Source organism: Arvicola amphibius, chromosome 14, assembly GCF_903992535.2.
Source record: "Arvicola amphibius chromosome 14, mArvAmp1.2, whole genome shotgun sequence".
Lineage (NCBI taxonomy): Eukaryota > Metazoa > Chordata > Mammalia > Rodentia > Cricetidae > Arvicola > Arvicola amphibius.
Window position 1 is genome coordinate 29,904,920 of NC_052060.1, and position 20,739 is coordinate 29,925,658.

Sequence of the window (20,739 nt, forward strand, 5' to 3'; positions counted from 1 at the left end):
GTATAATATTAGTAAAGTCTTTGGAGACTCGCTGCAGCACCCTACTTTCTGGCTGGCTGGTTTTATACAGTTCTTTATAAGACATTTTACTTCCTAGAACTCTTTCTTGGATTTTGTTTCTAGCCAAGCAAAAGCCAAAAAAAGAAAGAAAATAAAAATGCAAGAAGGAAACCTTTGCAAGATTATTTTTCACAAATTTTGATATCCTTATTACTACTTACAACGCCTGCAATTCCATTTCACTGATTGGTCATTCTCAGATCACACTCTCCAAGAGTTTCTATCATTATGTTTCTCTTGCAATTTTAGATACATGTCTGGATGACCTGGGAATAAGATTGGGTGCCACGGTGAACCACTTCATCTATAATTCAACTTTTAATAACCCCAAATTGAGTCTTTTATCTATTGTCTCCTCAAAAAACTAATTTTGGTTGTCAACAAAGCCTGAGCCAGCAACATAGATTCAGAAGTCAGCCTTTATTTTGTTGTGCACTTCTAAAAACGATTTAAAGCCTCTTTTCTTCATAAGAGCACTATGTAGGTTGCACACATACCCATCAATCAGAATTTCCAGGACTAGTGAAATGGCTCCGGTAAACGGGCCTGATGACCTGAGCTCCATCCATAGGACCCATGGTGGAAGGAGAGAGTTGACTCTTGAGTGTTGTCCCAGACCTCCACAGGCACATTGTGGTGCCTGTTCAGTGGTAGACATGTATACACCATACACATTCAAAGCTTATAAACACACACACACACACACACACACACACACACACACATTTTTTTTCCAAAGAAAGAAAAATTGCAATGAGGAGTTTAACTTAGCTCTATCACATTTTGCATTGTGAGGATGAGGTGCATCCCGTGTGACAATTGGCTTCTTTCAGCCACTTATACCCAGAAAGTATTAATGAAGAGCTAAAGCTGAAAAGACCAAGCTTACTTACTTACTTCATATCCTGACAACCTCCCCAGCAGCTATGACTAACCTCAACTCAACTCAGTTTTCCAGGAAGAATAAGATATGTTTCCTGCAGTCACTCACCGAACTGTGACCTATAGTCAGGTAGAGGTAGATAGTAAATAGTTATAGAAACTGAAATATTTGCTATTATAAAATATCCTTTCTTGTTTAAATAAAAAGAATAGGAAACCTGCCATAGATGTAAAAGGTCCCCTCCATAAACCCATATATGGTTGTCACAAACCGTGTACTCGAGATGCCTTACATTACAGAAAGATGGCGTCAGCCAGACATAAGCGCTGACACTCCCTCACGGAGTCTATACAGCACAGGAATTTGGTTGGTTAACAGCAATGCAGTGAATGTTTTAGGATAGACACAAATCAATGCTTAATGTTTGATGTGAAAATATGTAGATCACCTTGATAATTGTGTACATGTACTGAAATATCACAGGAATATGAGGTACTGGTGTATGCCAATTAAAAACAGAAATTCTAAATATTATAGGAAATAAAATTCACCAGTTTATATACATAAAATCTATATTGACAAATGCTTATGGTTGTATATCTATCATTCATTCATGTAACCTCTGGAAGATTTACCCAGAGAATGATGAGACCTGACCTCCAAAGCATATAAGCCTAAATTTAGCAACTAGCCTGTATACTTTATATCTTCCTGAATTTCAGCAGACATTTGAATATTTTGAGTTGTTCATTAGACAACCAATTAAAATCTTGCTGAAATAAATATAAGGCGCACTACAAAATGTCATCCCTCTGTGGCTGATCAGGTGGTTACAATTTGCATATTGTGTCCTGTTCAGTCGTTATATTATTCAAAGAAACTAGATGGGCACCTGCTGGAAATTTAGATTCCCAAAAACCTAAGGAGAAGCAGATGTTTTCCTTTCAAATATTTCAGAAAGATGCGTGATATTTTGATCTACTGGCTGATATTAGAACAGAGGAAGACTGAATAGCCAAGTATAGGACAGAGTTTGAAAAAAAACAACCAAAAAAAAAAAAAAAAAACTCTACTGGAAAGAGACAGGTCACATTGCAAACAAAGAATTCTTGGTTTCCTGTAAGGACAGTTTTGATGCCAGCTTGAATATTGCCAAAATGGCTTCTCGAATCACCATTTTCAGTGATTATGAGTAAGCTTAACTGATACAGTGCAAATCCAGGCCATACCGGTTTCCGTATTCTAGAAACAGTTGCTCCTCGCCACACCTGCAACTCCATTTCACCACTGCGTCTGTCTCTGCAAGCTTGCATCACGTGTTTCTTCTGCAACTTAGGGCCATGTCTGGACGACCTGGGAATAAAGTGGGATGCCACAATGAGCCGCTTCCCACATCATTCAATCTTAATCACCCCAACTTGAGGCCTTTAGCTATCGTCTCCTCAAAACTCTAATTTTGGTTGTCAACAAAGCTTGAGCCAGCAACATAGATTCAGAAATCAGTCTTTATTTTGTTTTTCAGTAACAAGTTCATTTGCATCTTACATTTTCAGCTAATTGTTAATGCTTTCTTAGATAGTATTTTTTTTATAACTTCATTGCAAAATAAATTCTTATTATGTCCGGAAAATAGCTGCAGGTGAAGTATTTTCAAGGCCAGGGCTTTGATCCTATCACTGCTAACACACAAACAAAAAAGTCCCTTAGGCCGGGCGGTGGTGGCGCACGCCTTTAATCCCAGCACTCGGGAGGCAGAGGCAGGCGGATCTCTGTGAGTTCGAAGCCAGCCTGGTCTACAAGAGGTAGGTCCAGGACAGGCTCTAAAAGAGCTGCAGAGAAACCCTGTCTCGAAAAACCAAAAAGAAAAAAGAAAAAAAAAGTTCCTTAGTTATTTCATAAGAATTATCCCTGTGCAGAGATGCTTAGTAAATGACAAAGAGAGGACTTTTGGGGGGGGGGGGTTGTTTTGTTTTGTTTTGAGGGTAAAAAAGATATTTTGCATAGTATTCCATACTGGGAGAAGATATATTAAGACTATAACACTATTGTTTTCAAAATGGCCAATTGGGTTTACTTACGTTCAATATCCATCCGTTTCAAGTATAGACACTTCACTTGAGCTTGAACCTATGGACTTGTATGTGCTAATGCAGTGTTCTCCCACTGATCCACATTCCTGGCCATTTTCAAAAAGTCATTTGTACTTGGATATAAGTTTCTCTCTAGTTGTCCAAGATGAACGTAACCTTGCCATCCTCTCGAACTTCCAAGTTCTTCCAAGGAACTTGATTGGATTTAAATTATTTATGTGTGATATACATGCATGTGTGCTGTGGGTTTGTGTTCCAATCCATACATGTGTGTGGAAACTACTGTCTTGTTCACCTTATGCCCTTGACAGAGAGCCTCCCAGTGAACCCAGAGCTAACTGGTTTTAGGCTAGACTGCCCCGCCAGCAAGCCCCTGGGGACTGCCTGCCTTTACAGCACACCCTTGCACCTCTCACTCACTTTCCCCATGGTCAACTTCCTTTTCCCCATTCCAAGGCCTCTTTACCCTTTGTACACTCCAGCACACTGGGGTTACAAGCATTTATGGCCATCCCAGTCTTTTACCCGGATGCTGCGCTCCAAACTCAGGTCCTCCTGTTTGCACAGCAAGCACGTTTAGCCACTAAGCCATCATCCCAGCCCCTTAATCACTTCTATGTGAAGCTACCAATAAGTACATGGACGCTTTTACTACAGCAATGTCCCCGCCTCACTGTGAGCCATACTGTTCTCGTGAAACTTCTCATCCAGTTTATTCCAGTAATTTCTTCCACCAATTAATTAGCTCAAGTACAAAACTATAAAGAGAATCATGAAATTGCATGTAAATGTTTTACACATTAAATCTCTCACTATCCTTTTTTATGACTTATTTTTAAGAGAAAGAACTGATAATTGAAAAAAATGAAGATTTTTATGAATGAGGTAATTTATAGACCATGGCAAATTCAGTTCCCTGATTGGATAGAATTTATTCATATATTCCTCATCTCAGGAAAGAGCAGTATTGTTGTTTAAAGCCACTGATTGAAACGAAAACTAATAGACGGAAACCGCTAAAACCAGTGAGCCTCCGCAGACCACCGCTTCCCCCCCCCCCCGTGTTGCTCTAGCTCCGCCCCTCGCACCCAGCAAACTGGACCAACAGCTGTTCTTACTGATGTGTGAGCCTGTTACATGGAGGTGGAGAAAGGAACTGATTCTTTTCTTCTTTTAGTCTCCACACATCTTTATATTCCAAATAATTAGTTCCTAAGAAGCAATTTATAATTTCCAAACCACTCTGCTGTTCGTTTCAATCCAGCCATCAACTCAGTTTCGGATGTCCCCATTTCAGCTGACTACATGTGATTAACACTGAAAATAATTAGAGTGGCTTTCGTGTGGGTGTACATGGATGTGTGATACACTCGAGTGCAGCTATTGGAGGATGATGGCACTGACATGGGAAAGACATACATGAGGGGAAACAAGGCTGGCTACTTGTGACTGCCCCTAAAAAGAGCTTAAATTTTTTAATATTTTCGTTATTATTTAATTGTGCTTGTGCTCACACATGTATTCATGTGTGTGTGCGCGTGCGCACGCAGGTGCATGCACTTGTCTGTGTATGTGTCTGTGTGTGTGTGTGTGTGTGTGTGTGCCACATATGCAGGTGTGCATGACATATGGACAGGTTCACATGCCATGGCACATACATGGAGGCCAGAGGACAACTTTCAGAAACACAAGCGCTCTCCTTCCACCAAAGTTTCCAGGGACTGAGCTCTGGTCATCAGTCTTACACAGCGTATGTTCTTTTGTTTGCTGAGCCCATCTTATGCGTCCCCTTTGGCTCATGATAAAGAACAATTCTTACTCTGGGCTAGAGTTGTTGATGTCAACCGGGTGAACTCCTGTCACTGTCACTACAGGAAGTGTTCCTATACATTGAGTGTCTCATCACTGGCTAGCATAAACTTGTAGGGACCTGTCTGTTCAGGGACCATTAAGTAATTGAATTCTAGTTACTGGGAGAAGCACAGAGAGCAACTGCCCAATGAGTAGAGACGTTGGTGTGGAGCGAGTTAAAGCTAAATTTGAAGCATAATACTCTCTACCCTGCTTCACTTCAATAAATAACATCAAACCCTATAATAAGCTCCCTGGCCCCAGTTCCTCATCTATGGTAGGCAGATAATGACCCCCTCATTTAAGAGGTTGTTGTTAAAACTACAGGTGACAAACAAAGTCATATACTGTCGTGCCAAGTCTACAAATAGTTCCCAGATAGAGATAACATGTACTCTTGCTGTATTTAGTTATGGAAGAACTGGAACCCTAGACACATTTCCCAAACAAGGAACTAGGACCTAATAAAACACAAATGACCACAAGACATGGGTTGGTTATGGAAACTATGGTGCAGAACTAGACACTAGGACAAGTTCCAGAAAGATACAAAGAATTCAGTATATATATTTACTGAATAGGCACCCTAGAAAGAATTGAGTTCTGTTAGCTGGACCCAGCGGCAGAAGGTCCATACAAGTCAGAAACAGTAAACAGGTTGATGGGAGAAACAGAGATCCAAAAAAAGTAGGCCAGGATACTTCAAAACCAAAATTGATGACTCAATGTTTTCTAGCATTTTTGCATATCCAGTCAAGTGAAGGAAAGAAATATAAAGGAAATAAGCCTGAAAGACCAGAATTTTGCCATCTGTTTGGGGCTACAAGAAGCCAACATGTTCATGCAATCAACATACCTATTAAAATACCTCCTAAGCAGGTTAGGAAGCCCCGGCAGCATACAAAAGACAGGAAACAGTTACCAGTGAGAAAGTGGTACTCAGGCATAAGTGACTTTCTAGGAATGTAAATGAGCTTGAAGTGGATTCTTCCCAAATCAAGCTTCCAATGAAAGCAGCACCTAGAGGACTCCCTAATTTCATCTTTAATTTTAGCAACAATTAGAGCTCAGATGTGTTTGTGTGATGGGGGAAGAATGCATTTGCTACGCAAATCCTTTACAGCCCAAGAGGTCAGACTTTGGGAGCAGAAACACTGTGATAATAACTGTTATTCTCAAATCCTGAGGTCTTGATATTTCCTTTCATTAGTAATAGGAAATAAGTGTAGGAGCTCAGCATGTGAGATTGTATTGATAGGAAAACAGACTAAAGATATACAAAGACCAGAATGAGCACTGAAGATGGCTGAAGAGAAACAGGAATCATTTTCTTAAAGTTCCCACTTTAAATGGCATAGGTATGAAGAACGAGAGGGCCCTCTTGGTTTGCAACCAGAACGCGCAACAGAGAAAAGCCTACGAAACAGCTAAGGCAAGGCACTGCCTTCACCATCACATACAAGACAGCTGGGAGCAGTAGTTTTGCCCAGTCATTAACAACATGTGGTTTTATCTAGAAGAGTCACTAAAAGCAGAGATGTCAGAGACTGAGGTACCTCAGGACCTCCACGAGAGTCTCAAAACAGTAAGAAGAAAAGGCCACTTCTCCCAGACATATGGTGACCCTGAAAATTATCATCCAAGTCAGAAAATCCAAAAAGCAATCAATAAACAAAAGAAAAAGGAATACGGTAAGATAACGTCCATGTACTGAGACACACACAGTCACAATTTTTTCTCATGCTGGTTGAGTGTCAAGCATATAGAATAAGTCCCATAGTTAGAAATGCTCTGCTCTAACGTCAGCATACAAACACAAACAGAAGGCCTGAAATCTGGGTACTAAAGTTTGGGTCAGATTTCCTTAAACATGAATTTAAAGTTCTTAAAACAATTAGACAAATCCATGGAGATCTTAGTGGAAAAAAAAACATTTGAAGCCTGGGTTTCTATAACCAGTTAATTGTCAATCAAGTGCAAGAATAAAATCAAGACTTTTTTGACAAGCAAGAAATTTTAAAACTTCCCTCCCAGTTATATCTATAAAAAAAACCCTTGCATATGTACTTCTGTAAAAATATGCCACAAAGAAAACATATGTCTCTCCTGTCAGTGACAAAAAAGAAAACAGTTAGAAATTCAAAAAAAAAGCCAAATGCTTCATCACAGAGCCACTCAAGTATGAATAAAATTATAATGTAGCATGATTTTGAGTTATTGACTGACTTTAAAAGATGCCAGCTTTCCTTGACGCTTGAAGCATTCATCATTAAATGTCATATATTTAATGACATGAGATTCCATTTCCCTCCCGGGGAGTACCCACCAAGCCTCTTAGCTTTTCAGTGATAATTGCACATAGCAATAAACTTCCAGCTTCTCCTTAAAGGGATTCAGCTTTTTTGAATCGACTTATATACAGCACTCGAAGATCTAATTCGAGTCATAAGTCAAAAGACAAATGTTTCCACTTCTTAATAATATGAAAATTCATACAGAAGTCCAAGATCCTGGAGTGGGAAATAGAACTGACTAAAGCAAGGTCGAAAAATATTTTTTTATTAAGCATTCTTTGAGTTACTGATTTAAAGTTCCTCAACGGCCTCTTCCTTCACAATGAATGAGGGTAACAAAAAATAGATGCAAGGCAACACGAAGTCCTGCTGTTGGTCTTCCAATACATTGGGAACTATAAACATCATCTCAGAAATCGTTTTCTCCATCTACGAAGTTCCCATCCACTCCCAGAGTGCTCCTGTGGCCACACTATCTTTTCCTTTCCTCCTACTTCTTTGGGGAACAACCACAAGTCATTTTAAATTCTGAGTCTTCATTGATAGGCTTCCTCTGTACAATCAAGTTTTCACTGAGCTTCCATATTGGTGTCTCACATATATAATAAGCATTAGTCTCCCAGAAGATGAAAATACACACTTGAATCTGGCTAGCAAAGCAAAAACAATCAATTCATTAGCAAATCTGTTTTTCCTTAGAATTTGTAACAGATAAACCTTAAACTCTCATTTTTAACATACATAGATGTAGCTCTTGTTCAATGACTGGTAATGGGTTACTTCAATGCCAGTCAAAGTTCACAGAGAAAAGCTAACAGCAGCACAAACAAAAAAAGGCATTACTATATAACTTTCAGATAGCCTAAGACATAGACAGCCAGGCAGCAGATGACATAAGAGAATGAAGGGTTGTATGAGGTATTAGGGCATGTGTCATGCCTGTGCATAAGCCCTTGAACAGAAAATATAGTCATAGGTTCACATATAATTGCAAAAGAACATGAAAATATTAAATAATATCTAATTAATTACCCTGGTGGAAGATTGAGATGAACTTGGCAAACAGATAGCCAGGCTGTCACAAAAAAAAAATTATCGTTTTTAAATGTTTTTAAAAATCTGGGTGGTGGTGGCACATGACTTTAATTCCAGCACTTGGGAGGCAGAGGCAGGTGGATCTCTGAGTTCAAAACCATCTTGGTGTACAGAGTGAGTGCTGGGACTACACAGAGAAAACCTGTCTTGAAAACCCAAAATAATAATAAATCATAACTAGTGTTTTTAAAAATCCAAAACACTTGCACTATGGCTAACTACTGACTCAACTTTGTCTCATCATTTGGCTTACACCTATCTGAAGGGTGGGAATCATTGCTTAAACATCAGTGCTGTCTTAGCACCTTCACGTACACAAATAGGTGTTTGAGAAAATCTCGAACGAATTAATTTTCTTGATTACATCCTAGTAGCAAGACAAATTAATGCAGCCACCAGGGTGAAAAATAATTTCCTTCCTCAATGGAAAGATCAAGCCACGTATTTTGAACCGATTATATTTTTATTAAAATAACTATAATACAATGAACTCATAATTGGTTATTCCCAAATAATAGCTGAGCTAGTGGATTTCAATATTTGTTTTATTATTGAATGCACAAGCAATGGAAGAGACTGCAAAACGTGCACATTCTCTCATTTTCCTTGAGAGAACAAAAACATGCGGAAAATGCTTAATGATACAACGAATTTGGTAATTTTCTAATTTGCTACAAAAGCAGCAGTATTTATCAGGTGGTGTTTACATGTGTACGCTGCAACAAGCCATTAAAGTAATGGCCCTAACGCTCATAAATCAACCGAGCAAATATGTCCTCCAATGCAGCAATGGCTACAGAGGTGCCTCAAGCCCCAGGACACAGATTCCAAGGAGAGGATGAAGGAGAGAGAGAGAAGCTGATGCAGACAGACTTCACATACGAAAGAAAAACATCGTTGAGGCTGATGGACACTGCTTGTGAACCACAAATGTAAATAGCGGTAGAAGTCAAGATGAATAGATCCCAAGAGACATGCTGTGTCGTTTGCTGATTATGAGTCTTTACAATGGTATTGACTAAACATAAACGAATAACACCCAAAATACTCTGACTATGTGAGAAAGTTTACGATTTAAAGATTAGTTGGTAAATACATGAAACAAACACCCTTTATTAAACAGTGATTCTTTAGATGTGGCTAGCATGAAGACTACCAGTCATTGAACAAGAGCTACATCTATGTATGTTAAAAATGAGAGTTTAAGGTTTATCTGTTACAAATTCTAAGGAAAAACAAGGAAAAACAGATTTGCTAGTGAATTGATTGTTTTTGCTTTGCTAGCCAGATTCAAGGGTGTATTTTCATCTTCTGGGAGACTAATGCTTATTATATATGTGAGACACCAATATGGAAGAAGAGCCAGAGAGTGGACTGCTCAAAACTGTGACAGTTAGGATGACAGATAGTAGTTAGGACAAACTGTGTCGTGAGCTAAGAGGCTATGATAGTGTTCAGGACAAGGTGTGAAGGACAGGAGGCAAGAAACTGGGGCATTTGGTGGGGACTGTGAATATGTCCCTCAACACACGAGATGAAGTTATGTTAGTACAAAGCCATCACAGTATGAAAATAACTCCAGTCAAAATTCATTTAACATTGGGGAGATGGCTTGGTGTGTAAAATACTTGCCATAAACTGTGGGGACCTAAGTTCAAATCCCCAGAATCCACATAAATCCTGGCAGAGTCGGATGTGCACATAATACAAGTCTTCCTATGGTAAGAAGTGAGGTAAAGACCAGAGACTCCTCAGAAGTTTCCAGTAAGCTAATGCTGTGGCCAAACAAGTATCCTCTGGCCTTTATATGTGGGCCATAGCATGCTCAGCAAGTATCCTTTCCCCCTCCCTCCCTCTCAGTCTCTGTCCCTCCTTCCCTTTCCCTCCCTTTTCTCCCTCTCCCTTCCTTCCCTTTCCCCTCCTATCTCTTTCTTTCCCTTTCTCTCCTTCCCTCTATCTCTGTCTCTCTTTGTTTCTCTGTGTGTGTCTCTCTTCTCTGTGTCTTTCTGTCTCTCTCTCTTCTCTCTCTCTCTCACACACACGCACACGCACGCACGCGCACACACACACACACAAACACTGCCTTTTAAAATCCTAGTTTAGCAACACAGTAAAGCAGAGAGTATTCACTGTTCACACCTCGTGTTCTCGTGTTTGAATGACTGTCTGGAAAGTTCAGCTCACCACTCCCAACATCAGAAGAGAGCAATGGATTGGATTTCACTGAACCTGACAAAACACCCAAATTCAAAATTGATCAGAATTTATCAGCAAAGAGGTCAGGACCATGATAGGTTCACCTACTGAAACAGTTTACCTAGACTATTGGGAGCTCACCAACTCCAGCCAGACAGGGAAGGAAACAGCAAAGGACCAAACTAGACCCTCTGAATGTGGGTAACAGGTGCATGGCTGGGGCTGACTGTGCGGCCACTAGGACTGACACCTGAATTTATCCCTACTGCTTTTTACTGGCTTTTTGGAACCCATTCTCTTTGGATGGATACCTTGCTCAGTCTAGATATAGTAGGGAGGGCCTTGTTCCTTACACTCTCTGAGGAGTGAATGGAGGTACAGGGGGAGAAGGTGGAAGAAATGGGAAGAGAGGAGGGAGTAGGAACTGGGATTGGTATGGAAAAGGAAAAAAAGATTGTTTTTTTTTAAAAATAAATAAATAAAATAAAAACTAAAATTGATCAGAGTATGACGTATCTCTTTTTCATCATCATAAATGTGAAACATCCTAAATGCATTAATATAAGCCAGGGAAGCGCTGCACATGTCTATATCCCTGATAGACAAGAGAGATGGCAAAACGGATTGAGAGACTGACACTGGGCAAGGAAAAGCCATGAAGGTTCCAAGGATCAGGAACCAAACGATAAACACCACACCGAGACATTGCAGTTAGGTGCTCTGAGACCCAAAACTGGGTTTTCTTTCATGGGGGAGTGCTGAGTGGGAATGGTTTGTAAACCGGAGGAGATTGGTTTGCGAGAGAAAAACAGACCTCAAAGGACACAGCTCAAGGGAAAACAGCTCCGTGAGGAAAAGCTAAGAAAGTGCCGCTGATTTCGCTGATGGTGGACTGCGGTGTTCCCAGTGAAGGACCTTCTGAGTGAACGGTGGTGTTCCGAGGGAAGGACCTTCTGAACGCAGCACAGGCACCTTCAGTAAAAGATGCTCTAGGACACGGTCCACGGTCGAGCCGAGCATTCAGAAGCCACACAAGAACCAAGGCAATTGTGCGAGGCATTGTTCTTTCTTTCTTTCATACTCTAAAGAACACAGGAACCTGTATACTCAAGCTTTTGAGCCCAGAAAAGAACTATTTCAGGAGCCAATTATGCCACCAAAAAGAAAAAATATCATTTGCCAACTTTTGTTTAAAAAGTTTTTTATTAAAAAAAAAAAAAAAAGAAGTCTGAAGTCCCAGGAGTGGTGAGGCCACTGAATTTTAAGAGCTGAGGAGGTAAGCAGTTGGCTGGATGACTAGACCTGGCCACAAGAATGCTCAGGGGTTTGAAATCTGTTACACTCTGAATTATTTTGAAAAACAGCAACAACAAAATATCAGATTTGAGGGCAGAAGGGGTCAAGAAGAAAATTACCCAACCCATTATAATTTTTAAAGATTTATTCTTATTTTTGTTTACAATTATCTGTGCATGTGGGCAGGTGGGTGCCTACAGAGGCAGGAAGAGGCATCAGATCCTCTGAGCTGAAGCTAGAGGGGCTTGGGAAGTGCCCAGAATGGGTGCTAGGAGCTCAATCTTGGCCCCCCCTGGAAGAACAAACCTTTGGACCATGGAGTCATTTCTTCAGCAACCCCCCGTTACATTTCTTTTTCCCCCCAAATCTCTAGGTGACCATTTTTCTACATGTTTGGTATTTATACACCCATATAAATCAAATATACTTTATAAAAACATTCCTAGAAAATTATCTTCAAGAGAAACTCAACTGCAATACCATGGCTATGGGGACTTTTGTGACCTGATAGTAACATACACTGATTTAGAATTATGACTTTTAGGTTTTATAACAACAATCTAAGGTAAGAAATGTGGTATACATTTTATAATATACATTTTAACTCAGTATAAAGCCACCTTACTAAAAATGAGTACTACTTGCACAAAATAAAATTTTAATGCAAATCAGTTTTTCTTAGAATGCAGAATACTTTCAGCATTTTAGTTCTATTTTTTATGTTAAATGCATGTCAGAACTTAGTAAACTGACTTCATAATCCATTCATGGGTCACAAATACCAGTTTGGAAAATACTCACTTCTGAAAGGCAATATACAAAATTACTGTATTTAATTTTACTATTAAGGATAGAATTTTAGTTCTTTGGTCTCTGAAAAAAAAAAAAAAACAACTATCAAAATCTTTAAGAAAGTAATAACCAGAATAAGATTTTTAAAATTACAGTTACAGTAGCTAACGTGTAATGCGTGTTGGACATCGAACTGAATTTCCTGCGTTCTCCGCATCAATTAACCATCACAGCCATCCCATGGGTTAAGTGCTTTTCCAGGATGCATTCCTCACTTTACGAAGAATGGGATTCTGTGTTTTCATCTTATTAATATACTACATTGCCTGCCCTGCGCCAGTCTTTGTGATTGCAGCTTGCTGAGTGCTAGGGGACCCTGCAGGGGACAAGACATGATAAACACCTTTGGGGACTTCTATTCACACTACCCTTATCCTTCCACACACATGTCACCTTCCGCAGTACCAGACATTTTCATGTTCATTACCGTAGCAGCTCAACTTCGTAAGGTAGTATGGGATAAACTTCAGAAAACTCGCACAATAGCTTACAGAACTCCCATGCTTTTATCTGTTTCTATTTTCTATTCTCTGCTATCTGATGGCTTCTGTCGCCTCAAAACGCTCCTGCCAGTCATCTAATTTAACATTGTTAGTGGCAGCCGGAGAAAGTTTGAGAGATAGCCATTTCATCAATTATCCCCAGCTGGGAGGATTTAGTGCTTTTTAAATAGGGCCACAATATCAAGTTCATCTACACTATTAGTGAGGTCTTTATCACTGCCAAGTTCAGAGAGGGCTAAGGCACTGAAAGTGGTTTTGCCTTTGCATATGGGGAACAGCTCGTTTTCTTGTCTTTTTAGAGCTGGGGGTTTCATCGCTAAGAGAACTACCACTCAAAATCAGGTCTAGGCAGAACTCCGGAATGAATATTCCATAGGTCAAGCTAGGAGTTAGTCAGCGTTTGCTGATTCCGCCTATGTTCAAAGCCCTGCACTGGAATACAGTACTATATGAACCTTCAAAGGGATTGGGAAGTCTTAAGTGATTGTCAGTGCTGTTCATCAAAGACTTCCACTCCTGCCAGGTGCACACAAATGTCACGTGGCTCCACCCCTGGGAGTTAGGTGTGGCAAAATGACTCCTTTCACAGATGAGCAGAGGCACTTCCACGTAGAGTTTGAAGAGCCAGTAGGGGAAGTGCTGAGCTCTCTCTCTCTCTCTCTCTCTCTCTCTCTCTCTCTCTCTCTCTCTCTCTCTCTCTCTCTCTCTCTCTCTTCCAGTAGCGCTGATTACCAATGATCCAAACAGTAGCCTCTCTTCTCGCTTAGGTACCAAAGTAAGACAAAGTACTCTAACTAACCTACAATACATATATGATACAAGCGATTTTCAAAGATTTTCTAACAGGTTCGGAGAATATTAGAAGTCTATCCACCAGGGTACAACTAACACTTGACAAAATCTAGATCATAAAACTTCTTTTAAAACATACCGTCTCCCAAGAAGCAAAGAAACAAAATACTGTGGGAAATTTTTACGTCTACAAACAGAAGACAAAGAAGTAAAAGAAAATGCTAAATAAAAGAGAAGTCATAATGGGGTTGCCATGGGTAGGGATTTCTTCTTGGGTATGGGCATACAGACCACCTTAGAGGAAAGAGGATGGAGAAGACACACTGGGGTTGCCATGGGTAGGGATTTCTTCTTGGGTATGGGCATACAGACCACCTGAGAGGAAGGAGGGTGGGTGACGGTGGATGTGGAAAGGTGCAGGGAAGCAAACAAATGCCACACTTGGATTTTTGATGTGGCAAAGAACAAAAACTAAAATATTAGAAAGGGGGTAAAAGGTAAATGATGGGATAGAAAACCCAGGAAGAAAAGGAGTTTACATTTTATACTAATTCATTCATTTTTCACCCAGGCATTCATCTGTGTACTCTGCACCTGCAGTCTATTGGAAGATCTGCCAAAGGGGTACTTGCAATTCACAGATGAATCGGTTGTGATCATTAGTTTTGAAATCCTTGTTTCACGAGTTTCCTAGAAAGAAATAATCTCAATGCACTATGTCAGACATGTGTGCCACTGGAAGTACAAAGCCAGAAAGGAATCCTCTGCGTGTGAGGAGGAGTGTGAGTGAGGAGAAACCATAAGAATGATAGGTTCTGAACTGAAACATAGCACCAGGGCAGGTTCTTCAAGAAGGTATTGTTCACACACAGGAGGAAAGGGAAGACATTTCAGCCCGGGGAAGCATGTGTGTTTGTCTCAGTTCGAAGCTAGTGTTTATTTAGCAAACAGGCACCGCCTGCCAGGCACAGCTAGTTAACAACAGGCAAGAGCACCTTCATCATTTCATAGTCTAGCTGGGGAAACATGAAGAAGTTAATTTTAGACAAGTGGTTACAGTAAGCCATGATTGGTGCCTGACAGAGAAGAGCGGAGTGCCATGGCCCTGCATGGCAAGGGCACCTGGCACCGCATGGCAAGAGCACCTGGCACAGTCAGAGATGGAAAGAGAGAATTACTAGTGTAGACTACTAGCCTAGGCTGAGACATAAAGTGAAATAGGAGATTGCCCAGTGAAGAGGAAGGAAAAGACGGAAGGTGAATAATCCATACAAAGACTAGAAGTCAAATAGGAAGAGGGGGAGCATAGGGTGATAGAGAAGTTGGAAGATGTGTGGGATGGTTGAACTTTTGAAGAGGGGAGCCAGAGATTGACAAAGAGGGCCATGCAGCTAGAGAAATGGCAGGAGCCAGCTCCAAATGTCTAAATTTTACCCTGTGATGTATGAGCAGCCTTTGAACAGTAAAAGAGCAAAGCACAATAAACTAAGAAGGGAAGCACCTGACAGATAGGGGGTTGGAAAAGAAGCAGGAATATAGGGAGACCCAGAAAGAAGCTTTTATGGGAGAAAATGGTGGTAGGTTCTCAGGTTGTCAATCATAGAGACACTGGAAATCTCTAGTGCAACCAAGACATACGCTGGATAACACTGTGCTCTGACTCTGGGGCTCTGTATAAATAGGAAGAGAGTTAAGGGCCATTGTGTAGCCTTTGCTTATGGAGTAGGCAAATAGACACTTAGTGATGCTGTGCAGAGGGGTTCACAGAATTTTCAGAACCACTGTGAATTTACCAAAAGGCCCTACCATGAAGTAAACCAACTGTACTCGACACAGTGATGGAGGTGTGAATGAAATTTGGTTTAAACTGAGCTTTGCAAATGTCCTTCTCCGTCAGTGCTATGGCAGCCAATCAAAGGGAAGAACCTGCCAGATTCTGAAGGCATCAAAGTGATCTAATTTCTCATAGAAGGGCAACTCTGGAGAGACTGTTAATTGGGGAATTGGGAAAAGAAGTAACTAACAATGAAATACGTTGTCCCGGTTGACCAAGGTCGAAGTAATAAGAACATGAACTAAAGCAACCCCAGTGGGGCTCAAGAAGTCAGAACACAGAAAGGGGGGGGATGTTCGATATATTTTGATGAGATGAAAGAAAGGCACTAAAGATGAGCCTGATGTTCTGACTAGGAGACTGGAAGGGGTGGTTCTGTTAATACAGGCATACTCTGGGATGAAGAGGAACTTCGGGGGAAACAGGCCAGATTTGGCCTGAATGACAAACGCGTGGAACCTAGAACAGGGTTTCTCAACCCATTGGTTGGGACCCTTTGGAGAGTTGAACAACCCTTTCTTAAGCATCACCTAAGACCAATGAAAATCACAGATATTTACATTACGATTCATCACAGTAACAAGTTATAGTTGTGAAGCAGCAATAAAAATAACTTTGTGGTTGGGGGTCACCACAACGTGAGGAACTATATTAAAGGGCCACAGCATTAGGAACATTGAGAACCACTGACCTAGAATGTTCTACACAAGGTGGTCGAAACTAGACATGAGGAGTTTAGGAGAAAGAAGATGAATCATATGTAAAGTGAAGATACAGTCTCAGGCAATGGAGATAGGGCCATAGTCATAGTCTAGACACACTAGAGCCAAATCAGGGGGACCACCTATCTATCTAGAGCATGTACAAAGATGAGAAGAGGATGAAATCTTGTTAGGAATCTTCTGCCTGTGATGTTTATGGAGAGAGGTAGAAACGGTTGAGGTAGAAACCTCTTAGCTTCTGAAGCAGAGACTCACTGAGAGAGAGTCCAGGATGTTCCATGTCCATCTGGGTGAGAACTGAAAAGGAAGGTGCTCGTGACTGGGAGAGAAACTTGAAAACGCTGTCAATGGATCAGCATCACCCTGCAATGATCAACAACAGCACTGATCACTAATAACACTTAATATGGACATGAGCGAGGTCAGACTTTGGAATAATCAAGAGCACACATGCAGACAACTTCTTTTTTTTTTTCTTGACAATATTTTTTCCCATGAGTTGAATTGCGCTTTGGCTGAAATTATACACACACACACACACACACACACACACACACACACACACTGGATAAAAAGTGACAGTCTTGTCACTAGTACAGTCAAGAAGTAACAGTAACTATAGTAACTATTATTAGTCAGGCAAATGGGCCAGAAAGAATAGGAGAAGAACTTAGGGTAAATTTGGCTGTTTGACTACTCAGCTGAGAAGCTGTCATGAGGCATCAATTTAAGGGGGCCTGCAGCAGTGTTCAGCTCCAACAAGGTCAGTAAAAAATGGCAAGAACCCCAGCAAAAAGACTCCGCCTGTTCGTGCAGAATGCTCAGTCCATAGCTATTTGGAGGCTGGGGGGTGGTTCTGGTGGTTCCCTTTTAGTCCTGGCTAGCTTGTGGGTGACACGATGACATGTCGCCGCATACCGAGTGTCATCGTAAAATATTAGTTTTGAATTTACCAGGACACCTCATTAAAATGAAAAATATGCCGTAAACATTTCTAAAGAAACTGAGCCTCCATCTGGTAAACTCATAACTCAGGAAAAGCCATAAACAAAGAGATATTTGTCTGTATCTATAACCAGGTCCCCATCCAAGTTCTGAAGATCAAGATGAGTCATTTCCCTGTAAGCAGTAATCTCAAATATGCTATAATTACCATCCTGCCCATGTCACCCGGGGAGCAAACAAAACATGTGAATACCATTATGGGCTGTCAAACACTCATCAATGATTTCTTCTCACACTGGTGATGACCATTCTGTATTTCTTTTCTTTTTCTTTTTCTTTTTTTTTCCTTTATACAATAATAGACCTGCCAACCAGATCTGAAAGGAGCAGAAAAGTCAGAAAGCGGGAGCACTGGGCTCATCATTAGCTTCATTGCCACAATTCAGAGAAAACCCAGAAGCTTGTTTGTATTTTAATTGGCTCGCTAACATATTTGAAAACAACATTTCTAATGAGATTTTTCTGCCACATTCAAAAATAATGAGAGAGAACAATAATACTTCCGAGTACTTTAATATTTGGTATTGAGAACTTAGAAAACTATTTGTCTATTTAGCTCGAGTAACTATGAGGACCTAAGATTTGCCCTGGCAAAGGTGGCTGTAGACCGAGGCACATATTGCTGGGCTCACAGGATGGAGGGCGGAAAAGAGATGACCTATTCCAAATTCTCTCCTTGGTTCATGGAGGAAAATGTGTCTCCATATCTTTACTTACTCCACGTGGATGTCTTGGGGTTCGGATTTCTCCTTTTTGTAGAATACGAGTTATGTTAGATTAGTTTCACCTCGTTTTAACTTGATCATTTTTGTAAAGAACATATATCCATAACCAGGGAGGTGACTCAGTGGGCATTTCATGCTGTGCAAGCATGAAAACTTGAGTTCAAGTCCCTAAAGCCCTCATAAAGGCTGGCATGGTAGGCTACTCCTGTAAGTGATTGGATGGGAGACAAAGATGAGGAAAATCCCCCAGAAGCCCACAGACCAACTAGCCTGGAATATACAGTGGCAAACATCAACAAGACCAAGTCTCAAACAATGTGGAAGGTGAGGGCCAACACTTGAGGTTGTTCTCTGTCACATACACATAGGGCATGCACACAGACACATACATGCACACACATGTACATACCATATGCTTGCACAAATACACACAGAGAGCATATATATATATATATGTATATATATATATGCATGAGGTTAAAATATTTAACAAAACTTATTTCCAAATAAAGTCACATCTTATGATTTTGAAGACTAGGATTTCAACTTATTTGGGAGGAAAACATAATTAAATCCATTTAAAAATGATTACAATACTCCTTTTGAGAAAGTAAATAAATAGTTTCGATCAGCCCCACACATTTATTTGTTATTAACTGTCAACTGCCTCAGGTAACAAAATAAAGTAGAACCAAACCAGAGATATACTACCCACAAGATAAAAAGAAAAGAAAAAATGTAAAAAGATAAATCAGACGTAAGTATGCTACACAGAGCCCATCTAGACACAAGTGGACTCCAGAAGCTCACTTCCCATCCAGTTCTCTAGGGGTAAATGGAACAAGAGCAATTTTCTTCTGGTAACATCCATTCCTGCTGCAATCAGCTGCCCCGGGAAGTGTCAATGGGCAGCTGATCATTTATGACCATTACAACTCATACTGTTTTACATTCCAAAAGTGTGGAACATGCCCATTTATCCCCTCAATGGCACATACTACTCTTCCAAAGGATCTGAATTTGGTTCTCAGCACCCATGTCAAACACACACACACACACACACACACACACACAGAGAGAGAGAGAGAGAGAGAGAGAGAGAGAGAGACAGAGAGACAGAGACACAGAGAGAGACAGACACACAGAGAGAGAGAGACAGACAGAGACAGAGACAGAGACACAGAGAGACAGACACACAATTGCAAAAGGAAATATAAAAAAAATTTAGTCTATTCTGTCGTCTATAAGATAGTTGCCAAATAGTAAACTAGTTAATGTTTTGAAACATCCATATATCTTGCACCCTTCATTAATTTCTACACATGTAATTGTTATAAATTCCAGATCTTCCAACCAAGGGAGATGTGGATGTAAGGCAAGGAAGAGGAAAATATATAATCCTTATTTCTCGAGAATGGAATGTAGGTTGAATGAGGAGAAATAGAAACAGTAAGTGGAAAATCAGATCAAGTTATGTGACCTGATGCTACAACTACTTCATCTGTAGTTCGACAAGAAGACCTCTGGCGCCACTAAATGGGGACACAGACTTCTGCACACTGCCTCGTGAGTATTTGATGTCACTGCTTTGAGTATTCTTTGTTGTTGAAAACCGCCTTCATTGAGACAAGTAGAAATTTAGTTGCAGAAAATCGTTTTCCAACATAATTTGGGACTCATTGTTTTATTCCAACAAAGATAGAATCTAGTATTTTAGTCCATTTCTACAATCCTTGGAAAATGCATGGTTTCCTCTATCAAAGAAGACAAATCAGAAACAAAACCAGAACCAAATAAATTAGAGGCAAAAAAAAAATCTCATAATCATAAAGTAAATGTAAACTTTAGTTCTTTTAAACCATTGTTGGGTTGGGGCTGGAGAAGTAACTCAGTGGTTGAGAGCCCTTGCTGCCCTTCCAGGAAATCCGTGTTTGATTCCAGGAACTCACGTCAGGCTCCTCACAACAGCCTGTAATTCCAGATTTGGGGAATCTTCTGGCCATTGCAGGCACCTGAATACACATGGCATATATTCGCATAGACATACACACACAGTCATTCTTAAAAGTAAACCTTTTTAAAAAAAAAATAAAGCATTGTTGACTATAAGTAAAATTCAAAACCATGGATTAGGCCCATATTTTTTGAGTTACCTATTTCAAGTTGTAAAATCTCAAAAAAAAAAAAAAAAATCTTAAGAGTCTGAATTGAGTAGCAAGTCTTCTGTGATCTCAGAACTTAGTTGTGGCTTCTGTCTTTGCTTTGAAATGTGTTCTGCTGACAACCTCTCCAGCAAGATACAGAAATAAGCTGGGAACTGAATGTACATGGTATGCATAGGACTAGGGACCTGAACAGGAAGTCCTGAAACACGCCCTAGATGGGGGACGGGGTAGAGGAAACATGTAAGCAGCAAACCTGGTTCTGCAGAGACATTGAATGAGAGGGCCCATCTCCCTTTCTCTGTATTCAGACATTGCTTTGAAGTTTTCAGCCCATCTGGGCTCCGTGTAGGCACTGGAGAGTCCTGGAAGGTTAAGC